Source organism: Scyliorhinus torazame, unplaced genomic scaffold, assembly GCF_047496885.1.
Source record: "Scyliorhinus torazame isolate Kashiwa2021f unplaced genomic scaffold, sScyTor2.1 scaffold_1306, whole genome shotgun sequence".
Classification (NCBI taxonomy): Eukaryota; Metazoa; Chordata; class Chondrichthyes; order Carcharhiniformes; family Scyliorhinidae; genus Scyliorhinus; species Scyliorhinus torazame.
Window position 1 is genome coordinate 18,668 of NW_027309033.1, and position 23,299 is coordinate 41,966.

The 23,299-nt window shown below is 41.7% G+C and overlaps 1 long non-coding RNA gene across 1 annotated transcript in view; it reads left to right on the forward strand.

Annotated features, from left to right (window-relative positions):
* Positions 1-2,029: 2,029 nt before the first annotated feature.
* Positions 2,030-23,299, forward strand: part of LOC140407185 (uncharacterized) — a 30,421-nt gene continuing 9,151 nt past the window's right edge. Inside the window, exon 1 of the long non-coding RNA XR_011939513.1 lies at positions 2,030-2,156. This is a non-coding gene — a long non-coding RNA (uncharacterized lncRNA). The remainder of the gene's footprint in view (positions 2,157-23,299) is intronic.

A 23,299-nucleotide genomic window follows, 5' to 3' on the forward strand; every position in this document is an offset into this window, starting at 1 on the left:
TCCAAACTCCGGGACTCCCTCAGTCTCCAAACTCCGGGACTCCCTCCCTCAGTCTCCAAACTCCGGGCCTCCCTCAGTCTCCAAACTCCGGGACTCCCTCCCTCAGTCTCCAAACTCCGCGACTCCCTCCCTCAGTCGCCAAACTCCGGGACTCCCTCCCTCAGTCTCCCCTCCCTCAGTCTCCAAACTCCGACACTCCCTCCCTAAGTCTCCAAACTCCGGGACTCCCTCAGTCTCCAAACTCCGGGACTCCCTCAGTCTCCAAACTCCGGGACTCCCTCAGTCTCCAATCTCCGCGACTCCCTCAGTCTCCAAACTCCGGGACTCCCTCCCTCAGTCTCCCCTCCCTCAGTCTCCAAACTCCGGGACTCCCTCCCTCAGTCTCCAAACTCCGGGCCTCCCTCAGTCTCCAAACTCCGGGACTCCCTCCCTCAGTCTCCAAACTCCGCGACTCCCTCCCTCAGTCGCCAAACTCCGGGACTCCCTCCCTCAGTCTCCCCTCCCTCAGTCTCCAAACTCCGGGACTCCCTCAGTCTCCAATCTCCGTTACTCCCTCAGTCTCCAAACTCCGGGACTCCCTCAGTCTCTAAACTCCGGGACTCCCTGAGTCTCCAAACTCCGGGACTCCCTCAGTCTCGAAACTCCGGGACTCCCTCCCTCAGTCTCCAAACTCCGGGACTCCCTCCCTCAGTCTCCAAACTCCGGGACTCCCTCCCTCAGTCTCCAAACTCCGGGACTCCCTCCCTCAGTCTCCAAACTCCGCGACTCCCTCCCTCAGTCTCCAAACTCCGGGACTCCCTCCCTCAGTCTCCAAACTCCAACACTCCCTCCCTCAGTCTCCAAACTCCGGGACTCCCTCCCTCAGTCTCCAAACTCTGCGACTTCCTCCCTCAGTCTCCAAACTCCGGGACTCCCTCCCTCAGTCTCCAAACTCCGGGACTCCCTCCCTCAGTCTCCAAACTCCAACACTCCGTCCCTCAGTCCCCAAACTCCGGTACTCCCTCCCTCAGTCTCCAAACTCCGGGACTCCCTCCCTCAGTCTCCAAACTCCGCGACTCCCTCCCTCAGTCTCCAAACTCCAACACTCCGTCGCTCAGTCTCCAAACTCCGGGACTCCCTCAGTCTCCAAACTCCAACACTCCCTCCCTCAGTCTCCAAACTCCGCGACTCCCTCCCTCAGTCTCCAAACTCCGGGACTCCCTCCCTCAGTCTCCAAACTCCGGGACTCCCTCACTCAGTCCCCAAACTCCGGGACTCCCTCCCTCAGTCTCCAAACTCCGGGACTCCCTCCCTCAGTCTCCAAACTCCGGGACTCCCTCCCTCTGTCTCCAAACTCCGGGACTCCCTCCCTCAGTCCCCAAACTCCGGGACTCCCTCCCTCAGTCTCCAAACTCCAACACTCCCTCCCTCCGTCTCCAAACTCCGGGACTCCCTCCCTCAGTCCCCAAACTCCGCGACTCCCTCCCTCAGTCTCCAAACTCCGGGACTCCCTCAGTCTCCAAACTCCAACACTCCCTCCCTCAGTCTCCAAACTCCGGGACTCCCTCCCTCAGTCTCCAAACTCCGGGACTCCCTCCCTCAGTCTCCAAACTCCGGGACTCCCTCCCTCAGTCTCCAAACTGCGCGACTCCCTCCCTCGGTCTCCAAACTCCGGGACTCCCTCCCTCAGTCTCCAAACTGCGCGACTCCCTCCCTCGGTCTCCAAACTCCGGGACTCCCTCCCTCAGTCTCCAAACTCCGGGACTCCCTCCCTCAGTCTCCAAACTCCGGGACTCCCTCCCTCAGTCTCCCATCTCCGGGACTCCCTCCCTCCGTCTCCAAACTCCAACACTCCCTCCCTCAGTCTCCAAACTCCGGGACTCCCTCCCTCAGTCTCCAAACTCCGGGACTCCCTCCCTCAGTCTCCAAACTCCGGGACTCCCTCCCTCAGTCTCCAAACTGCGCGACTCCCTCCCTCGGTCTCCTATCTCCGGCAGCCCCTCCCTCCCTGCCCGCTGCCTTGCTGACCCCGTGTCGATCTCCGCAGGCTGGTGTTCCTGAAGCTGGCGAGTCTCGGCGTCCTGCTCTACTCTCTCTGGGCGCAGGTAACGTGCGACGGTGAAATGTTGTCCGCTGCTGCCTGTCGTCGATGCGGCTACAACCAGGAACAATACCAGGTATCGGAGCGGGGTGCATCGAGTTGTCTCCCCACCTCCCTCCCTCCCCGCACGCGCGCGGATTTGACTAAATTTTTCAAATGGTAGTTAATCAGGGGGTATAGACCAGGGGAGCGTAGTTGATGTAATATATCTGGATGTCAGCAAAAACCTTCGACACGGTCCCGCATTAGCGACGGACAAAAAAGGGACTCGGGATACAAGTTAAAAATGAATCTTTTATCCCGTCGCGGGCGTCGCTGGTTGGACCAGTATCTATTGCTCATCCGTGGGTGCCCTTCGGAAGGGGGTGGGTGAGCTGCCGCCTTGAACCGCCCCAGTCCTGGAGGTGTAGGCGCATCCGCAGTGCAGCTAGGGAGGGATCCAGGATTTTCCCCAAGCGAAGGTGACGGAGAGGCCGATATATTTCCCAGTCGGGGTGGGGGGGTGACGCGGAGGGGGGGGGCGGGGAGCCTCCAGCTGCTGGGGCTCCAAACTCCGCGACTCCCTCCCTCAGTCTCCAAACTCCGGGACTCCCTCCCTCAGTCTCCAAACTCCAACACTCACTCCCTCAGTCTCCAAACTCCGGGACTCCCTCCCTCAGTCTCCAAATTCCGGGACTCCCTCCCTCAGTCCCCAAACTCCGGGACTCCCTCCCTCAGTCTCCAAACTCCGGGACTCCCTCCCTCAGTCTCCAAACTCCGCGACTCCCTCGCTCAGTCTCCAAACTCCGGGACTCCCTCCCTCAGTCTCCAAACTCCGGGACTCCCTCCCTCAGTCTCCAAACTCCGGGACTCCCTCCCTCAGTCCCCGCCGTGCGTCGGTGGCGGAGGGAGTGAAAGTTTGTGGAAGGGGGGAGCAATCGAGCGGGGCCGCTTTGTCCTGGATGGTGTCGAGCTTCCCGAGTGTTGTTGGAGCTGCGCTCGTCCAGGCAAGTGGAGAGTATTCCAGCACACTCCTGACTTGTGCCTTGTAGATGATGGACGGGCTTTGGGGGGGGGGGGGGTCAGGAGGGGAGTTAATCGCCGGATGATTCCCGGCCTCTGCCCTGTCCTGGTTTAAGGACGACACTGAGCAGGCAGGCTATGTTCCAGCTGTGCAAGATCACCAAGATCTGGAGAGGGGCGGGTACTATTGATTAGCAAGGGGGCTGCAGAAGGATCGGGACAGGCTCGGAGAGGACAGATGGAAGGCGATGTGGAGCGGTCTGAGGTTGGAAGCAGGAATCTCGGCACCGACTCCCACGGGGAGACGCCGGGGAATCAGGGCAGAGGGACCCGGGAGCCTTGCTCGCGGTTCTCTGACGGTTAACGTGAGGGTCCAGTCGGCGGTTCGGACGGGCAATGTTCGCGTTCATGTCGAGAGGGCGAGAATACAAGGCCAGGGGTGGACCTCTGAGGCTCGGCTCAGGCCCCATTTGGAGTATCGGGAGCAGTTTTGGGCCCCGTATCGAAGGAAGGACGTGCTGGAAAGGGTCCAGAGAGAGGTTCACAAGAACGATCCGCGGAATGAAGAGCTTGTCGTACGAGGAAACGGCCGAGGACTCTGGGTCTGTACTCGTTGGGAGTTTAGAAGGATGAGGGGGGATCTGATTGAAACTTACAGGATACGGCCCGGCTTGGATAGGACGTTTCCACGTGTAGGAAAAACTAGAAGCAGAGGGGACACAATCTCAGACCTATGGTCTAGTGGAACGTTACGGCGAGGGAGAGAATCCGATTAGGTTGGGAACTGAGAATGTCAGGGGCGGGGGGGGGGGGGGGGGCACCTGATCGAGGGAAATAAGATTATGAGCGGTATTGACAAGGTGGATAGACAGCAGCTGTGGCCCTCAGCCAAAAGTCCGTAAAGAAGGGGGACTAACCTTGCGGTGAGGGGCAGGAGGCTCAGAAGGGACTGGGGGAAACGCATGTCTCCCAGAGCGTGGGAGAGCCTGGAACCCGCTGCCTGGGAGGGTGGTACAGGCCGGGAACCCCATTAAGAAGTACTTGAATGATCATTTAAAATGACACAACATTCAAGGTTATTGACCAAGTGTAGATTGTGTAGATTTACAACATTCAAGGCTATGGACCAAGTGTAGATCGAGTGTAGATTTACAACATTCAAGGCTATTGACCAAGTGTAGATTGTGTAGATTTACAACATTCAAGGCTGTTGACCAAGTGTAGATTGTGTAGATTTACAACATTCAAGGCTATTGACCAAGTGTAGATTGTGTAGATTTACAACATTCAAGGCTGTTGACCAAGTGTAGATTGTGTAGATTTACAACATTCAAGGCTGTTGACCAAGTGTAGATCGAGTGTAGATTTACAACATTCAAGGCTGTTGACCAAGTGTAGATTGTGTAGATTTACAACATTCAAGGCTGTTGACCAAGTGTAGATTGTGTAGATTTACAACATTCAAGGCTGTTGACCAATTGTAGATCGAGTGTAGATTTACAACATTCAAGGCTATGGACCAAGTGTAGATCGAGTGTAGATTTACAACATTCAAGGCTATGGACCAAGTGTAGATTGTGTAGATTTACAACATTCAAGGCTGTTGACCAAGTGTAGATTGTGTAGATTTACAACATTCAAGGCTGTTGACCAAGTGTAGATTGTGTAGATTTACAACATTCAAGGCTATGGACCAAGTGTAGATCGAGTGTAGATTTACAACATTCAAGGCTGTTGACCAAGTGTAGATCGAGTGTAGATTTACAACATTCAAGGCTATGGACCAAGTGTAGATTGTGTAGATTTACAACATTCAAGGTTATTGACCAAGTGTAGATTGTGTAGATTTACAACATTCAAGGTTATTGACCAAGTGTAGATCGAGTGTAGATTTACAACATTCAAGGCTGTTGACCAAGTGTAGATCGAGTGTAGATTCACAACGTTCAAGGCTATGGACCAAGTGTAGATCGAGTGTAGATTTACAACATTCAAGGCTATGGACCAAGTGTAGATTGTGTAGATTTACAACATTCAAGGCTGTTGACCAAGTGTAGATCGAGTGTAGATTTACAACATTCAAGGCTATGGACCAAGTGTAGATCGAGTGTAGATTTACAACATTCAAGGCTATGGACCAAGTGTAGATTGTGTAGATTTACAACATTCAAGGCTGTTGACCAAGTGTAGATCGAGTGTAGATTTACAACATTCAAGGCTATGGACCAAGTGTAGATCGAGTGTAGATTTACAACATTCAAGGCTATGGACCAAGTGTAGATTGTGTAGATTTACAACATTCAAGGCTGTTGACCAAGTGTAGATTGTGTAGATTTACAACATTCAAGGTTATTGACCAAGTGTAGATCGAGTGTAGATTTACAACATTCAGGCTATTGACCAAGTGTAGATCGAGTGTAGATTCACAACATTCAAGGCTGTTGACCAAGTGTAGATCGAGTGTAGATTTACAACATTCAAGGCTATTGACCAAGTGTAGATTGTGTAGATTTACAACATTCAGGCTATTGACCAAGTGTTGATCGAGTGTAGATTTACAACATTCAAGGCTATGGACCAAGTGTAGATTGTGTAGATTTACAACATTCAAGGTTATTGACCAAGTGTAGATCGAGTGTAGATTGACAACATTCAGGCTATTGACCAAGTGTAGATCGAGTGTAGATTCACAACATTCAAGGCTGTTGACCAAGTGTAGATCGAGTGTAGATTTACAACATTCAAGGCTATTGACCAAGTGTAGATTGTGTAGATTTACAACATTCAGGCTATTGACCAAGTGTAGATCGAGTGTAGATTCACAACATTCAAGGCTGTTGACCAAGTGTAGATTGTGTAGATTTACAACATTCAAGGCTATTGACCAAGTGTAGATTGTGTAGATTTACAACATTCAAGGTTATTGACCAAGTGTAGATTGTGTAGATTTACAACATTCAAGGCTGTTGACCAAGTGTAGATTGTGTAGATTTACAACATTCAAGGTTATTGACCAAGTGTAGATTGTGTAGATTTACAACATTCAAGGTTATTGACCAAGTGTAGATTGTGTAGATTTACAACATTCAAGGCTGTTGACCAAGTGTAGATTGTGTAGATTTACAACATTCAAGGCTATTGACCAAGTGTAGATCGAGTGTAGATTTACAACATTCAAGGCTATTGACCAAGTGTAGATCAAGTGTAGATTTACAACATTCAAGGCTATTGACCAAGTGTAGATCGAGTGTGGATTTTCAACATTCAAGGCTGTTGACCAAGTGTAGATCGAGTGTAGATTTACAACGTTCAAGGCTGTTGACCAAGTGTAGATTGTGTAGATTTACAACATTCAAGGCTATTGACCAAGTGTAGATCGAGTGTAGATTCACAACATTCAAGGCTGTTGACCAAGTGTAGATCGAGTGTAGATTTACAACATTCAAGGCTATGGACCAAGTGTAGATTGTGTAGATTTACAACATTCAAGGCTATTGGCCAAGTGTAGATTGTGTAGATTTACAACATTCAAGGCTGTTGACCAAGTGTAGATTGTGTAGATTTACAACGTTCAAGGCTATGGACCAAGTGTAGATCGAGTGTAGATTTACAACATTCAAGGCTGTTGACCAAGTGTAGATCGAGTGTAGATTCACAACATTCAAGGCTATGGGCCAAGTGTAGATTGTGTAGATTTACAACATTCAAGGCTATGGACCAAGTGTAGATCGAGTGTAGATTTACAACATTCAGGCTATTGACCAAGTGTAGATCGAGTGTAGATTTACAACATTCAGGCTATTGACCAAGTGTAAATCGAGTGTAGATTTACAACATTCAAGGCTATTGACCAAGTGTAGATTGTGTAGATTTACAACATTCAAGGCTGTTGACCAAGTGTAGATCGAGTGTAGATTTACAACATTCAAGGCTGTTGACCAAGTGTAGATTGTGTAGATTTACAACATTCAAGGCTATTGACCAAGTGTAGATCGAGTGTAGATTTACAACATTCAAGGCTGTTGACCAAGTGTAGATTGTGTAGATTTACAACATTCAAGGCTATTGACCAAGTGTAGATTGTGTAGATTTACAACATTCAAGGCTATTGACCAAGTGTAGATCGAGTGTAGATTTACAACATTCAAGGCTGTTGACCAAGTGTAGATCGAGTGTAGATTTACAACATTCAAGGCTATTGACCAAGTGTAGATCGAGTGTAGATTTACAACATTCAAGGCTATGGACCAAGTGTAGATCGAGTGTAGATTTACAACATTCAAGGCTATGGACCAAGTGTAGATTGTGTAGATTTACAACATTCAAGGCTATTGACCAAGTGTAGATTGTGTAGATTTACAACATTCAAGGCTATTGACCAAGTGTAGATCGAGTGTAGATTTACAACATTCAAGGCTGTTGACCAAGTGTAGATTGTGTAGATTTACAACATTCAAGGCTATTGACCAAGTGTAGATTGTGTAGATTTACAACATTCAAGGCTATTGACCAAGTGTAGATCGAGTGTAGATTTACAACATTCAAGGCTGTTGACCAAGTGTAGATTGTGTAGATTTACAACGTTCAAGGCTATGGACCAAGTGTAGATCGAGTGTAGATTTACAACATTCAGGCTATTGACCAAGTGTAGATCGAGTGTAGATTTACAACATTCAAGGCTATGGACCAAGTGTAGATTGTGTAGATTTACAACATTCAAGGCTATTGACCAAGTGTAGATCGAGTGTAGATTTACAACATTCAAGGCTGTTGACCAAGTGTAGATTGTGTAGATTTACAACATTCAAGGCTGTTGACCAAGTGTAGATTGTGTAGATTTACAACATTCAAGGTTATTGACCAAGTGTAGATCGAGTGTAGATTTACAACATTCAAGGCTATTGACCAAGTGTAGATCGAGTGTAGATTTACAACATTCAAGGCTGTTGACCAAGTGTAGATTGTGTAGATTTCCAACATTCAAGGCTGTTGACCAAGTGTAGATTGTGTAGATTTACAACATTCAAGGCTATGGACCAAGTGTAGATCGAGTGTAGATTTACAACATTCAAGGCTATGGACCAAGTGTAGATTGTGTAGATTTACAACATTCAAGGCTGTTGACCAAGTGTAGATCGAGTGTAGATTTACAACATTCAAGGCTATGGACCAAGTGTAGATTGTGTAGATTTACAACATTCAAGGTTATTGACCAAGTGTAGATTGTGTAGATTTACAACATTCAAGGCTGTTGACCAAGTGTAGATTGTGTAGATTTACAACATTCAAGGTTATTGACCAAGTGTAGATCGAGTGTAGATTTACAACATTCAAGGCTGTTGACCAAGTGTAGATCGAGTGTAGATTCACAACGTTCAAGGCTATGGACCAAGTGTAGATCGAGTGTAGATTTACAACATTCAAGGCTATTGACCAAGTGTAGATCGAGTGTAGATTTACAACATTCAAGGCTGTTGACCAAGTGTAGATTGTGTAGATTTACAACATTCAAGGCTGTTGACCAAGTGTAGATCGAGTGTAGATTTACAACATTCAAGGCTATGGACCAAGTGTAGATTGTGTAGATTTACAACATTCAAGGCTGTTGACCAAGTGTAGATTGTGTAGATTTACAACATTCAAGGTTATTGACCAAGTGTAGATTTAGAACATTCAAGGCTATGGACCAAGTGTAGATTGTGTAGATTTACAACATTCAAGGTTATTGACCAAGTGTAGATCGAGTGTAGATTTACAACATTCAGGCTATTGACCAAGTGTAGATCGAGTGTAGATTCACAACATTCAAGGCTGTTGACCAAGTGTAGATCGAGTGTAGATTTACAACATTCAAGGCTATTGACCAAGTGTAGATTGTGTAGATTTACAACATTCAGGCTATTGACCAAGTGTTGATCGAGTGTAGATTTACAACATTCAAGGCTATGGACCAAGTGTAGATTGTGTAGATTTACAACATTCAAGGTTATTGACCAAGTGTAGATCGAGTGTAGATTTACAACATTCAGGCTATTGACCAAGTGTAGATCGAGTGTAGATTCACAACATTCAAGGCTGTTGACCAAGTGTAGATCGAGTGTAGATTTACAACATTCAAGGCTATTGACCAAGTGTAGATTGTGTAGATTTACAACATTCAGGCTATTGACCAAGTGTAGATCGAGTGTAGATTCACAACATTCAAGGCTGTTGACCAAGTGTAGATTGTGTAGATTTACAACATTCAAGGCTATTGACCAAGTGTAGATTGTGTAGATTTACAACATTCAAGGTTATTGACCAAGTGTAGATTGTGTAGATTTACAACATTCAAGGCTGTTGACCAAGTGTAGATTGTGTAGATTTACAACATTCAAGGTTATTGACCAAGTGTAGATTGTGTAGATTCACAACATTCAAGGCTGTTGACCAAGTGTAGATTGTGTAGATTTACAACATTCAAGGCTATTGACCAAGTGTAGATCGAGTGTAGATTTACAACATTCAAGGCTATTGACCAAGTGTCGATCAAGTGTAGATTTACAACATTCAAGGCTATTGACCAAGTGTAGATCGAGTGTGGATTTTCAACATTCAAGGCTGTTGACCAAGTGTAGATCGAGTGTAGATTTACAACGTTCAAGGCTGTTGACCAAGTGTAGATTGTGTAGATTTACAACATTCAAGGCTATTGACCAAGTGTAGATCGAGTGTAGATTCACAACATTCAAGGCTGTTGACCAAGTGTAGATCGAGTGTAGATTTACAACATTCAAGGCTATGGACCAAGTGTAGATTGTGTAGATTTACAACATTCAAGGCTATTGGCCAAGTATAGATTGTGTAGATTTACAACATTCAAGGCTGTTGACCAAGTGTAGATTGTGTAGATTTACAACGTTCAAGGCTATGGACCAAGTGTAGATCGAGTGTAGATTTACAACATTCAAGGCTGTTGACCAAGTGTAGATCGAGTGTAGATTTACAACATTCAAGGTTATTGACCAAGTGTAGATCGAGTGTAGATTCACAACATTCAAGGCTATGGGCCAAGTGTAGATTGTGTAGATTTACAACATTCAAGGCTATGGACCAAGTGTAGATCGAGTGTAGATTTACAACATTCAGGCTATTGACCAAGTGTAGATCGAGTGTAGATTTACAACATTCAGGCTATTGACCAAGTGTAGATCGAGTGTAGATTTACAACATTCAAGGCTATTGACCAAGTGTAGATTGTGTAGATTTACAACATTCAAGGCTGTTGACCAAGTGTAGATCGAGTGTAGATTTACAACATTCAAGGCTATTGACCAAGTGTAGATCGAGTGTAGATTTACAACATTCAAGGCTATTGACCAAGTGTATATCGAGTGTAGATTTACAACATTCAAGGCTATGGACCAAGTGTAGATCGAGTGTAGATTTACAACATTCAAGGCTGTTGACCAAGTGTAGATTGTGTAGATTTACAACATTCAAGGCTATTGACCAAGTGTAGATCGAGTGTAGATTTACAACATTCAAGGCAGTTGACCAAGTGTAGATTGTGTAGATTTACAACATTCAAGGCTATGGACCAAGTGTAGATTGTGTAGATTTACAACATTCAAGGTTATTGACCAAGTGTAGATCGAGTGTAGATTTACAACATTCAAGGCTGTTGACCAAGTGTAGATTGTGTAGATTTACAACATTCAAGGCTATGGACCAAGTGTAGATCGAGTGTAGATTTACAACATTCAAGGCTATGGACCAAGTGTAGATTGTGTAGATTTACAACATTCAAGGCTATTGACCAAGTGTAGATTGTGTAGATTTACAACATTCAAGGCTATTGACCAAGTGTAGATCGAGTGTAGATTTACAACATTCAAGGCTGTTGACCAAGTGTAGATCGAGTGTAGATTTACAACATTCAAGGCTATTGACCAAGTGTAGATCGAGTGTAGATTTACAACATTCAAGGCTATGGACCAAGTGTAGATCGAGTGTAGATTTACAACATTCAAGGCTATGGACCAAGTGTAGATTGTGTAGATTTACAACATTCAAGGCTATTGACCAAGTGTAGATTGTGTAGATTTACAACATTCAAGGCTATTGACCAAGTGTAGATCGAGTGTAGATTTACAACATTCAAGGCTGTTGACCAAGTGTAGATTGTGTAGATTTACAACATTCAAGGCTATTGACCAAGTGTAGATTGTGTAGATTTACAACATTCAAGGCTATTGACCAAGTGTAGATCGAGTGTAGATTTACAACATTCAAGGCTGTTGACCAAGTGTAGATTGTGTAGATTTACAACGTTCAAGGCTATGGACCAAGTGTAGATCGAGTGTAGATTTACAACATTCAGGCTATTGACCAAGTGTAGATCGAGTGTAGATTTACAACATTCAAGGCTATGGACCAAGTGTAGATTGTGTAGATTTACAACATTCAAGGCTATTGACCAAGTGTAGATCGAGTGTAGATTTACAACATTCAAGGCTGTTGACCAAGTGTAGATTGTGTAGATTTACAACATTCAAGGCTGTTGACCAAGTGTAGATTGTGTAGATTTACAACATTCAAGGCTATTGACCAAGTGTAGATTGTGTAGATTTACAACATTCAAGGCTATTGACCAAGTGTAGATCGAGTGTAGATTTACAACATTCAAGGCTGTTGACCAAGTGTAGATTGTGTAGATTTACAACGTTCAAGGCTATGGACCAAGTGTAGATCGAGTGTAGATTTACAACATTCAGGCTATTGACCAAGTGTAGATCGAGTGTAGATTTACAACATTCAAGGCTATGGACCAAGTGTAGATTGTGTAGATTTACAACATTCAAGGCTATTGACCAAGTGTAGATCGAGTGTAGATTTACAACATTCAAGGCTGTTGACCAAGTGTAGATTGTGTAGATTTACAACGTTCAAGGCTGTCGACCAAGTGTAGATTGTGTAGATTTACAACATTCAAGGCTATTGACCAAGTGTAGATCGAGTGTAGATTTACAACATTCAAGGCTATGGACCAAGTGTAGATCGAGTGTAGATTTACAACATTCAAGGCTATTGACCAAGTGTATATCGAGTGTAGATTTACAACGTTCAAGGCTGTTGACCAAGTGTAGATCGAGTGTAGATTTACAACATACAAGGTTGTTGACCAAGTGTATATCGAGTGTAGATTTACAACATTAAAGGCTGTTGACCAAGTGTAGATCGAGTGTAGATTTACAACATTCAAGGCTATGGACCAAGTGTAGATTGTGTAGATTTACAACATTCAAGGCTATGGACCAAGTGTATATCGAGTGTAGATTTAGAACATTCAAGGCTATTGACCAAGTGTAGATTGTGTAGATTTAGAACATTCAAGGCTATTGAACAAGTGTAGATCGAGTGTAGATTTACAACATTCAAGGTTATTGACCAAGTGTAGATCGAGTGTAGATTTACAACGTTCAAGGCTATTGACCAAGTGTAGATCGAGTGTAGATTTACAACATTCAAGGCTATTGACCAAGTGTAGATCGAGTGTAGATTTACAACATTCAAGGCTATTGACCAAGTGTAGATCGAGTGTAGATTTACAACATTCAAGGCTATGGACCAAGTGTAGATTGTGTAGATTTACAACATTCAAGGCTGTTGACCAAGTGTAGATTGTGTAGATTTACAACATTCAAGGTTATTGACCAAGTGTAGATTTAGAACATTCAAGGCTATGGACCAAGTGTAGATTGTGTAGATTTACAACATTCAAGGTTATTGACCAAGTGTAGATCGAGTGTAGATTTACAACATTCAGGCTATTGACCAAGTGTAGATCGAGTGTAGATTCACAACATTCAAGGCTGTTGACCAAGTGTAGATCGAGTGTAGATTTACAACATTCAAGGCTATTGACCAAGTGTAGATTGTGTAGATTTACAACATTCAGGCTATTGACCAAGTGTTGATCGAGTGTAGATTTACAACATTCAAGGCTATGGACCAAGTGTAGATTGTGTAGATTTACAACATTCAAGGTTATTGACCAAGTGTAGATCGAGTGTAGATTTACAACATTCAGGCTATTGACCAAGTGTAGATCGAGTGTAGATTCACAACATTCAAGGCTGTTGACCAAGTGTAGATCGAGTGTAGATTTACAACATTCAAGGCTATTGACCAAGTGTAGATTGTGTAGATTTACAACATTCAGGCTATTGACCAAGTGTAGATCGAGTGTAGATTCACAACATTCAAGGCTGTTGACCAAGTGTAGATTGTGTAGATTTACAACATTCAAGGCTATTGACCAAGTGTAGATTGTGTAGATTTACAACATTCAAGGTTATTGACCAAGTGTAGATTGTGTAGATTTACAACATTCAAGGCTGTTGACCAAGTGTAGATTGTGTAGATTTACAACATTCAAGGTTATTGACCAAGTGTAGATTGTGTAGATTCACAACATTCAAGGCTGTTGACCAAGTGTAGATTGTGTAGATTTACAACATTCAAGGCTATTGACCAAGTGTAGATCGAGTGTAGATTTACAACATTCAAGGCTATTGACCAAGTGTCGATCAAGTGTAGATTTACAACATTCAAGGCTATTGACCAAGTGTAGATCGAGTGTGGATTTTCAACATTCAAGGCTGTTGACCAAGTGTAGATCGAGTGTAGATTTACAACGTTCAAGGCTGTTGACCAAGTGTAGATTGTGTAGATTTACAACATTCAAGGCTATTGACCAAGTGTAGATCGAGTGTAGATTCACAACATTCAAGGCTGTTGACCAAGTGTAGATCGAGTGTAGATTTACAACATTCAAGGCTATGGACCAAGTGTAGATTGTGTAGATTTACAACATTCAAGGCTATTGGCCAAGTATAGATTGTGTAGATTTACAACATTCAAGGCTGTTGACCAAGTGTAGATTGTGTAGATTTACAACGTTCAAGGCTATGGACCAAGTGTAGATCGAGTGTAGATTTACAACATTCAAGGCTGTTGACCAAGTGTAGATCGAGTGTAGATTTACAACATTCAAGGTTATTGACCAAGTGTAGATCGAGTGTAGATTCACAACATTCAAGGCTATGGGCCAAGTGTAGATTGTGTAGATTTACAACATTCAAGGCTATGGACCAAGTGTAGATCGAGTGTAGATTTACAACATTCAGGCTATTGACCAAGTGTAGATCGAGTGTAGATTTACAACATTCAGGCTATTGACCAAGTGTAGATCGAGTGTAGATTTACAACATTCAAGGCTATTGACCAAGTGTAGATTGTGTAGATTTACAACATTCAAGGCTGTTGACCAAGTGTAGATCGAGTGTAGATTTACAACATTCAAGGCTATTGACCAAGTGTAGATCGAGTGTAGATTTACAACATTCAAGGCTATTGACCAAGTGTATATCGAGTGTAGATTTACAACATTCAAGGCTATGGACCAAGTGTAGATCGAGTGTAGATTTACAACATTCAAGGCTGTTGACCAAGTGTAGATTGTGTAGATTTACAACATTCAAGGCTATTGACCAAGTGTAGATCGAGTGTAGATTTACAACATTCAAGGCAGTTGACCAAGTGTAGATTGTGTAGATTTACAACATTCAAGGCTATGGACCAAGTGTAGATTGTGTAGATTTACAACATTCAAGGTTATTGACCAAGTGTAGATCGAGTGTAGATTTACAACATTCAAGGCTGTTGACCAAGTGTAGATTGTGTAGATTTACAACATTCAAGGCTATGGACCAAGTGTAGATCGAGTGTAGATTTACAACATTCAAGGCTATGGACCAAGTGTAGATTGTGTAGATTTACAACATTCAAGGCTATTGACCAAGTGTAGATTGTGTAGATTTACAACATTCAAGGCTATTGACCAAGTGTAGATCGAGTGTAGATTTACAACATTCAAGGCTGTTGACCAAGTGTAGATCGAGTGTAGATTTACAACATTCAAGGCTATTGACCAAGTGTAGATCGAGTGTAGATTTACAACATTCAAGGCTATGGACCAAGTGTAGATCGAGTGTAGATTTACAACATTCAAGGCTATGGACCAAGTGTAGATTGTGTAGATTTACAACATTCAAGGCTATTGACCAAGTGTAGATTGTGTAGATTTACAACATTCAAGGCTATGGACCAAGTGTAGATCGAGTGTAGATTTACAACATTCAAGGCTGTTGACCAAGTGTAGATTGTGTAGATTTACAACATTCAAGGCTATTGACCAAGTGTAGATTGTGTAGATTTACAACATTCAAGGCTATTGACCAAGTGTAGATCGAGTGTAGATTTACAACATTCAAGGCTGTTGACCAAGTGTAGATTGTGTAGATTTACAACGTTCAAGGCTATGGACCAAGTGTAGATCGAGTGTAGATTTACAACATTCAGGCTATTGACCAAGTGTAGATCGAGTGTAGATTTACAACATTCAAGGCTATGGACCAAGTGTAGATTGTGTAGATTTACAACATTCAAGGCTATTGACCAAGTGTAGATCGAGTGTAGATTTACAACATTCAAGGCTGTTGACCAAGTGTAGATTGTGTAGATTTACAACATTCAAGGCTGTTGACCAAGTGTAGATTGTGTAGATTTACAACATTCAAGGCTATTGACCAAGTGTAGATTGTGTAGATTTACAACATTCAAGGCTATTGACCAAGTGTAGATCGAGTGTAGATTTACAACATTCAAGGCTGTTGACCAAGTGTAGATTGTGTAGATTTACAACGTTCAAGGCTATGGACCAAGTGTAGATCGAGTGTAGATTTACAACATTCAGGCTATTGACCAAGTGTAGATCGAGTGTAGATTTACAACATTCAAGGCTATGGACCAAGTGTAGATTGTGTAGATTTACAACATTCAAGGCTATTGACCAAGTGTAGATCGAGTGTAGATTTACAACATTCAAGGCTGTTGACCAAGTGTAGATTGTGTAGATTTACAACGTTCAAGGCTGTCGACCAAGTGTAGATTGTGTAGATTTACAACATTCAAGGCTATTGACCAAGTGTAGATCGAGTGTAGATTTACAACATTCAAGGCTATGGACCAAGTGTAGATCGAGTGTAGATTTACAACATTCAAGGCTATTGACCAAGTGTATATCGAGTGTAGATTTACAACGTTCAAGGCTGTTGACCAAGTGTAGATCGAGTGTAGATTTACAACATACAAGGTTGTTGACCAAGTGTATATCGAGTGTAGATTTACAACATTAAAGGCTGTTGACCAAGTGTAGATCGAGTGTAGATTTACAACATTCAAGGCTATGGACCAAGTGTAGATTGTGTAGATTTACAACATTCAAGGCTATGGACCAAGTGTATATCGAGTGTAGATTTAGAACATTCAAGGCTATTGACCAAGTGTAGATTGTGTAGATTTAGAACATTCAAGGCTATTGAACAAGTGTAGATCGAGTGTAGATTTACAACATTCAAGGTTATTGACCAAGTGTAGATCGAGTGTAGATTTACAACGTTCAAGGCTATTGACCAAGTGTAGATCGAGTGTAGATTTACAACATTCAAGGCTATTGACCAAGTGTAGATCGAGTGTAGATTTACAACATTCAAGGTTATTGACCAAGTGTAGATCGAGTGTAGATTTACAACGTTCAAGGCTATTGACCAAGTGTAGATCGAGTGTAGATTTACAACATTCAAGGTTATTGACCAAGTGTAGATCGAGTGTAGATTTACAACGTTCAAGGCTATGGACCAAGTGTATATCGAGTGTAGATTTAGAACATTCAAGGCTGTTGACCAAGTGTAGATTCTGTAGATTTAGAACATTCAAGGCTATTGACCAAGTGTAGATCGAGTGTAGATTTACAACATTCAAGGTTATTGACCAAGTGTAGATCGAGTGTAGATTTACAACATTCAAGGCTGTTGACCAAGTGTAGATTGAGTGTAAATTTACAACATTCAAGGTTATTGACCAAGTGTAGATTGTGTAGATTTACAACATTCAGGCTATTGACCAAGTGTAGATCGAGTGTAGATTTACAACATTCAAGGCTATGGATCAAGTGTAGATTGTGTAGATTTACAACATTCAAGGCTATTGACCAAGTGTAGATCGAGTGTAGATTTACAACATTCAAGGCTATGGACCAAGTGTAGATCGAGTGTAGATTTACAACATTCAAGGCTGTTGACCAAGTGTAGATCGAGTGTAGATTTACAACATTCAAGGCTATGGACCAAGTGTAGATCGAGTGTAGATTTACAACATTCAAGGCTGTTGACCAAGTGTAGATCGAGTGTAGATTTACAACGTTCAAGGCTATGGACCAAGTGTAGATCGAGTGTAGATTTACAACATTCAAGGCTGTTGACCAAGTGTAGATCGAGTGTAGATTTACAACATTCAAGGCTGTTGACCAAGTGTAGATCGAGTGTAGATTTACAACATTCAAGGCTATGGATCAAGTGTAGATTGTGTAGATTTACAACATTCAAGGCTATTGACCAAGTGTAGATCGAGTGTAGATTTACAACATTCAAGGCTATGGACCAAGTGTAGATCGAGTGTAGATTTACAACATTCAAGGTTATTGACCAAGTGTAGATCGAGTGTAGATTTACAACATTCAAGGCTATTGACCAAGTGTAGATTGTGTAGATTTACAACATTCAAGGTTATTGACCAAGTGTAGATTGTGTAGATTTACAACATTCAAGGTTATTGACCAAGTGTAGATCGAGTGTAGATTTACAACATTCAAGGCTATGGACCAAGTGTAGATCGAGTGTAGATTTACAACATTCAAGGCTGTTGACCAAGTGTAGATCGAGTGTAGATTTACAACATTCAAGGCTATTGACCAAGTGTAGATCGAGTGTAGATTTAAAACATTCAAGGCTATGGACCAAGTGTAGATTGTGTAGATTTACAACATTCAAGGCTATTGACCAAGTGTAGATCGAGTGTGGATTTACAACATTCAAGGTTATTGACCAAGTGTAGATTGTGTAGATTTACAACATTCAAGGCTGTTGACCAAGTGTAGATTGTGTAGATTTACAACATTCAAGGTTATTGACCAAGTGTAGATTGTGTAGATTTACAACATTCAAGGTTATTGACCAAGTGTAGATTGTGTAGATTTACAACATTCAAGGCTGTTGACCAAGTGTAGATTGTGTAGATTTACAACATTCAAGGCTATTGACCAAGTGTAGATCGAGTGTAGATTTACAACATTCAAGGCTATTGACCAAATGTAGATCAAGTGTAGATTTACAACATTCAAGGCTATTGACCAAGTGTAGATCGAGTGTGGATTTTCAACATTCAAGGCTGTTGACCAAGTGTAGATCGAGTGTAGATTTACAACGTTCAAGGCTATGGACCAACTGTAGATCGAGTGTAGATTTACAACATTCAAGGCTGTTGACCAAGTGTAGATTGTGTAGATTTACAACATTCAAGGTTATTGACCAAGTGTAGATCGAGTGTAGATTGACAACATTCAAGGCTATTGACCAAGTGTAGATTGTGCAGATTTACAACATTCAAGGTTATTGACCAAGTGTAGATTGTGTAGATTTACAACATTCAAGGTTATTGACCAAGTGTAGATTGTGTAGATTTACAACATTCAAGGTTATTGACCAAGTGTAGATCGAGTGTAGATTTACAACATTCAAGGCTATTGACCAAGTGTAGATTGTGTAGATTTACAACATTCAAGGCTGTTGACCAAGTGTAGATCAAGTGTAGATTTACAACATTCAAGGCTGTTGACCAAGTGTAGATTGTGTAGATTTACAACATTCAAGGCTGTTGACCAAGTGTAGATTGTGTGTAGATTCACAACATTCAAGGCTGTTGACCAAGTGTAGATTTACAACATTCAAGGTTGTTGACCAAGTGTAGATCGAGTGTAGATTTACAACATTCAAGGCTATGGACCAAGTGTAGATTGTGTAGATTTACAACATTCAAGGCTGTTGACCAAGTGTAGATCGAGTGTAGATTTACAACATTCAAGGCTGTTGACCAAGTGTAGATCGAGTGTAGATTTACAACATTCAGGCTGTTGACCAAGTGTAGATTGTGTAGATTTACAACATTCAAGGCTGTTGACCAAGTGTAGATCAAGTGTAGATTTACAACATTCAAGGCTGTTGACCAAGTGTAGATTGTGTAGATTTACAACATTCAAGGCTATTGACCAAGTGTAGATTGTGTAGATTTACAACATTCAAGGCTATTGACCAAGTGTAGATCGAGTGTAGATTTACAACATTCAAGGCTGTTGACCAAGTGTAGATCGAGTGTAGATTTACAACATTCAAGGCTATTGACCAAGTGTAGATTGTGTAGATTTACAACATTCAAGGCTGTTGACCAAGTGTAGATTTACAACATTCAAGGCTGTTGACCAAGTGTAGATCGAGTGTAGATTTACAACATTCAAGGCTATTGACCAAGTGTAGATCGAGTGTAGATTTACAACGTTCAAGGTTATTGACCAAGTGTAGATTGTGTAGATTTACAACATTCAAGGCTGTTGACCAAGTGTAGATTGTGTAGATTTACAACATTCAAGGCTATGGACCAAGTGTAGATTGTGTAGATTTACAACATTCAAGGCTGTTGACCAAGTGTAGATTGTGTAGATTTACAACATTCAAGGCTATGGACCAAGTGTAGATTGTGTAGATTTACAACATTCAAGGCTATTGACCAAGTGTAGATTGTGTAGATTTACAACATTCAAGGCTATGGACCAAGTGTAGATCGAGTGTAGATTTACAACATTCAAGGCTATTGACCAAGTGTAGATTGTGTAGATTTACAACATTCAAGGCTGTTGACCAAGTGTAGATTGTGTAGATTTACAACGTTCAAGGTTATTGACCAAGTGTAGATTGTGTAGATTTACAACATTCAAGGCTGTTGACCAAGTGTAGATTGTGTAGATTTACAACATTCAAGGCTATTGACCAAGTGTTGATCGAGTGTAGATTTACAACATTCCAGGCTATGGACCAAGTGTAGATCGAGTGTAGATTTACAACATTCAAGTTTATTGACCAAGTGTAGATCGAGTGTAGATTTACAACATTCAAGGTTATTGACCAAGTGTAGCTCGAGTGTAGATTTACAACATTCAAGGCTATTGACCAAGTGTAGATTGTGTAGATTTACAACATTCAAGGCTATTGACCAAGTGTAGATTGTGTAGATTTACAACATTCAAGGTTATTGACCAAGTGTAGATCGAGTGTAGATTTACAACATTCAAGGCTGTTGACCAAGTGTAGATCGAGTGTAGATTTACAACATTCAAGGCTGTTGACCAAGTGTAGATTGTGTAGATTTACAACGTTCAAGGCTATGGACCAAGTGTAGATCGAGTGTAGATTTACAACATTCAAGGCTGTTGACCAAGTGTAGATTGTGTAGATTTACAACATTCAAGGCTATGGACCAAGTGTAGATCGAGTGTAGATTTACAACATTCAAGGCTGTTGACCAAGTGTAGATCGAGTGTAGATTTACAACATTCAAGGCTATGGACCAAGTGTAGATTGTGTAGATTTACAACATTCAAGGCTGTTGACCAAGTGTAGATCAAGTGTAGATTTACAACATACAAGGCTGTTGACCAAGTGTAGATTGTGTAGATTTACAACGTTCAAGGTTATTGACCAAGTGTAGATTGTGTAGATTTACAACATTCAAGGCTGTTGACCAAGTGTAGATTGTGTAGATTTACAACATTCAAGGCTATGGACCAAGTGTAGATTGTGTAGATTTACAACATTCAAGGTTATTGACCAAGTGTAGATCGAGTGTAGATTTACAACATTCAAGGCTATTGACCAAGTGTAGCTCGAGTGTAGATTCACAACGTTCAAGGTTATTGACCAAGTGTAGATTGTGTAGATTTACAACATTCAAGGCTATTGACCAAGTGTAGATTGTGTAGATTTACAACATTCAAGGCTGTTGACCGAGTGTAGATTTACAACATTCAAGGTTATTGACCAAGTGTAGATTGTGTAGATTTACAACATTCAAGGCTGTTGATCGAGTGTAGATTTACAACATTCAAGGCTGTTGACCAAGTGTAGATTGTGTAGATTTACAACATTCAAGGTTATTGACCAAGTGTAGATTGTGTAGATTTACAACATTCAAGGTTATTGACCAAGTGTAGATCGAGTGTAGATTTACAACATTCAAGGCTATTGACCAAGTGTAGATTGTGTAGATTTACAACATTCAAGGCTGTTGACCAAGTGTAGATCGAGTGTAGATTTACAACATTCAAGGCTATGGACCAAGTGTAGATTGTGTAGATTTACAACATTCAAGGCTGTTGACCAAGTGTAGATTGTGTGTAGATTCACAACATTCAAGGCTATGGACCAAGTGTAGATCGAGTGTAGATTTACAACATTCAAGGCTATTGACCAAGTGTAGATTGTGTAGATTTACAACATTCAAGGCTGTTGACCAAGTGTAGATTGTGTAGATTTACAACGTTCAAGGTTATTGACCAAGTGTAGATTGTGTAGATTTACAACATTCAAGGCTGTTGACCAAGTGTAGATTGTGTAGATTTACAACATTCAAGGTTATTGACCAAGTGTAGATTGTGTAGATTTACAACATTCAAGTCTGTTGACCAAGTGTAGATCAAGTGTAGATTTACAACATTCAAGGCTGTTGACCAAGTGTAGATCGAGTGTAGATTTACAACATTCAAGGCTATTGACCAAGTGTAGATCGAGTGTAGATTTACAACGTTCAAGGTTATTGACCAAGTGTAGATTGTGTAGATTTACAACATTCAAGGCTGTTGACCAAGTGTAGATTGTGTAGATTTACAACATTCAAGGCTGTTGACCAAGTGTAGATTGTGTGTAGATTCACAACATTCAAGGCTATGGACCAAGTGTAGATCGAGTGTAGATTTACAACATTCAAGGCTGTTGACCAAGTGTAGATCGAGTGTAGATTTACAACATTCAAGGCTATTGACCAAGTGTAGATTGTGTAGATTTACAACATTCAAGGCTGTTGACCAAGTGTAGATTGTGTAGATTTACAACGTTCAAGGTTATTGACCAAGTGTAGATTGTGTAGATTTACAACATTCAAGGCTGTTGACCAAGTGTAGATTGAGTGTAAATTTACAACATTCAAGGTTATTGACCAAGTGTAGATTGTGTAGATTTACAACATTCAGGCTATTGACCAAGTGTAGATCGAGTGTAGATTTACAACATTCAAGGCTATGGATCAAGTGTAGATTGTGTAGATTTACAACATTCAAGGCTATTGACCAAGTGTAGATCGAGTGTAGATTTACAACATTCAAGGCTATGGACCAAGTGTAGATCGAGTGTAGATTTACAACATTCAAGGCTGTTGACCAAGTGTAGATCGAGTGTAGATTTACAACATTCAAGGCTATGGACCAAGTGTAGATCGAGTGTAGATTTACAACATTCAAGGCTGTTGACCAAGTGTAGATCGAGTGTAGATTTACAACGTTCAAGGCTATGGACCAAGTGTAGATCGAGTGTAGATTTACAACATTCAAGGCTGTTGACCAAGTGTAGATCGAGTGTAGATTTACAACATTCAAGGCTGTTGACCAAGTGTAGATCGAGTGTAGATTTACAACATTCAAGGCTATGGATCAAGTGTAGATTGTGTAGATTTACAACATTCAAGGCTATTGACCAAGTGTAGATCGAGTGTAGATTTACAACATTCAAGGCTATGGACCAAGTGTAGATCGAGTGTAGATTTACAACATTCAAGGTTATTGACCAAGTGTAGATCGAGTGTAGATTTACAACATTCAAGGCTATTGACCAAGTGTAGATTGTGTAGATTTACAACATTCAAGGTTATTGACCAAGTGTAGATTGTGTAGATTTACAACATTCAAGGTTATTGACCAAGTGTAGATCGAGTGTAGATTTACAACATTCAAGGCTATGGACCAAGTGTAGATCGAGTGTAGATTTACAACATTCAAGGCTGTTGACCAAGTGTAGATCGAGTGTAGATTTACAACATTCAAGGCTATTGACCAAGTGTAGATCGAGTGTAGATTTAAAACATTCAAGGCTATGGACCAAGTGTAGATTGTGTAGATTTACAACATTCAAGGCTATTGACCAAGTGTAGATCGAGTGTGGATTTACAACATTCAAG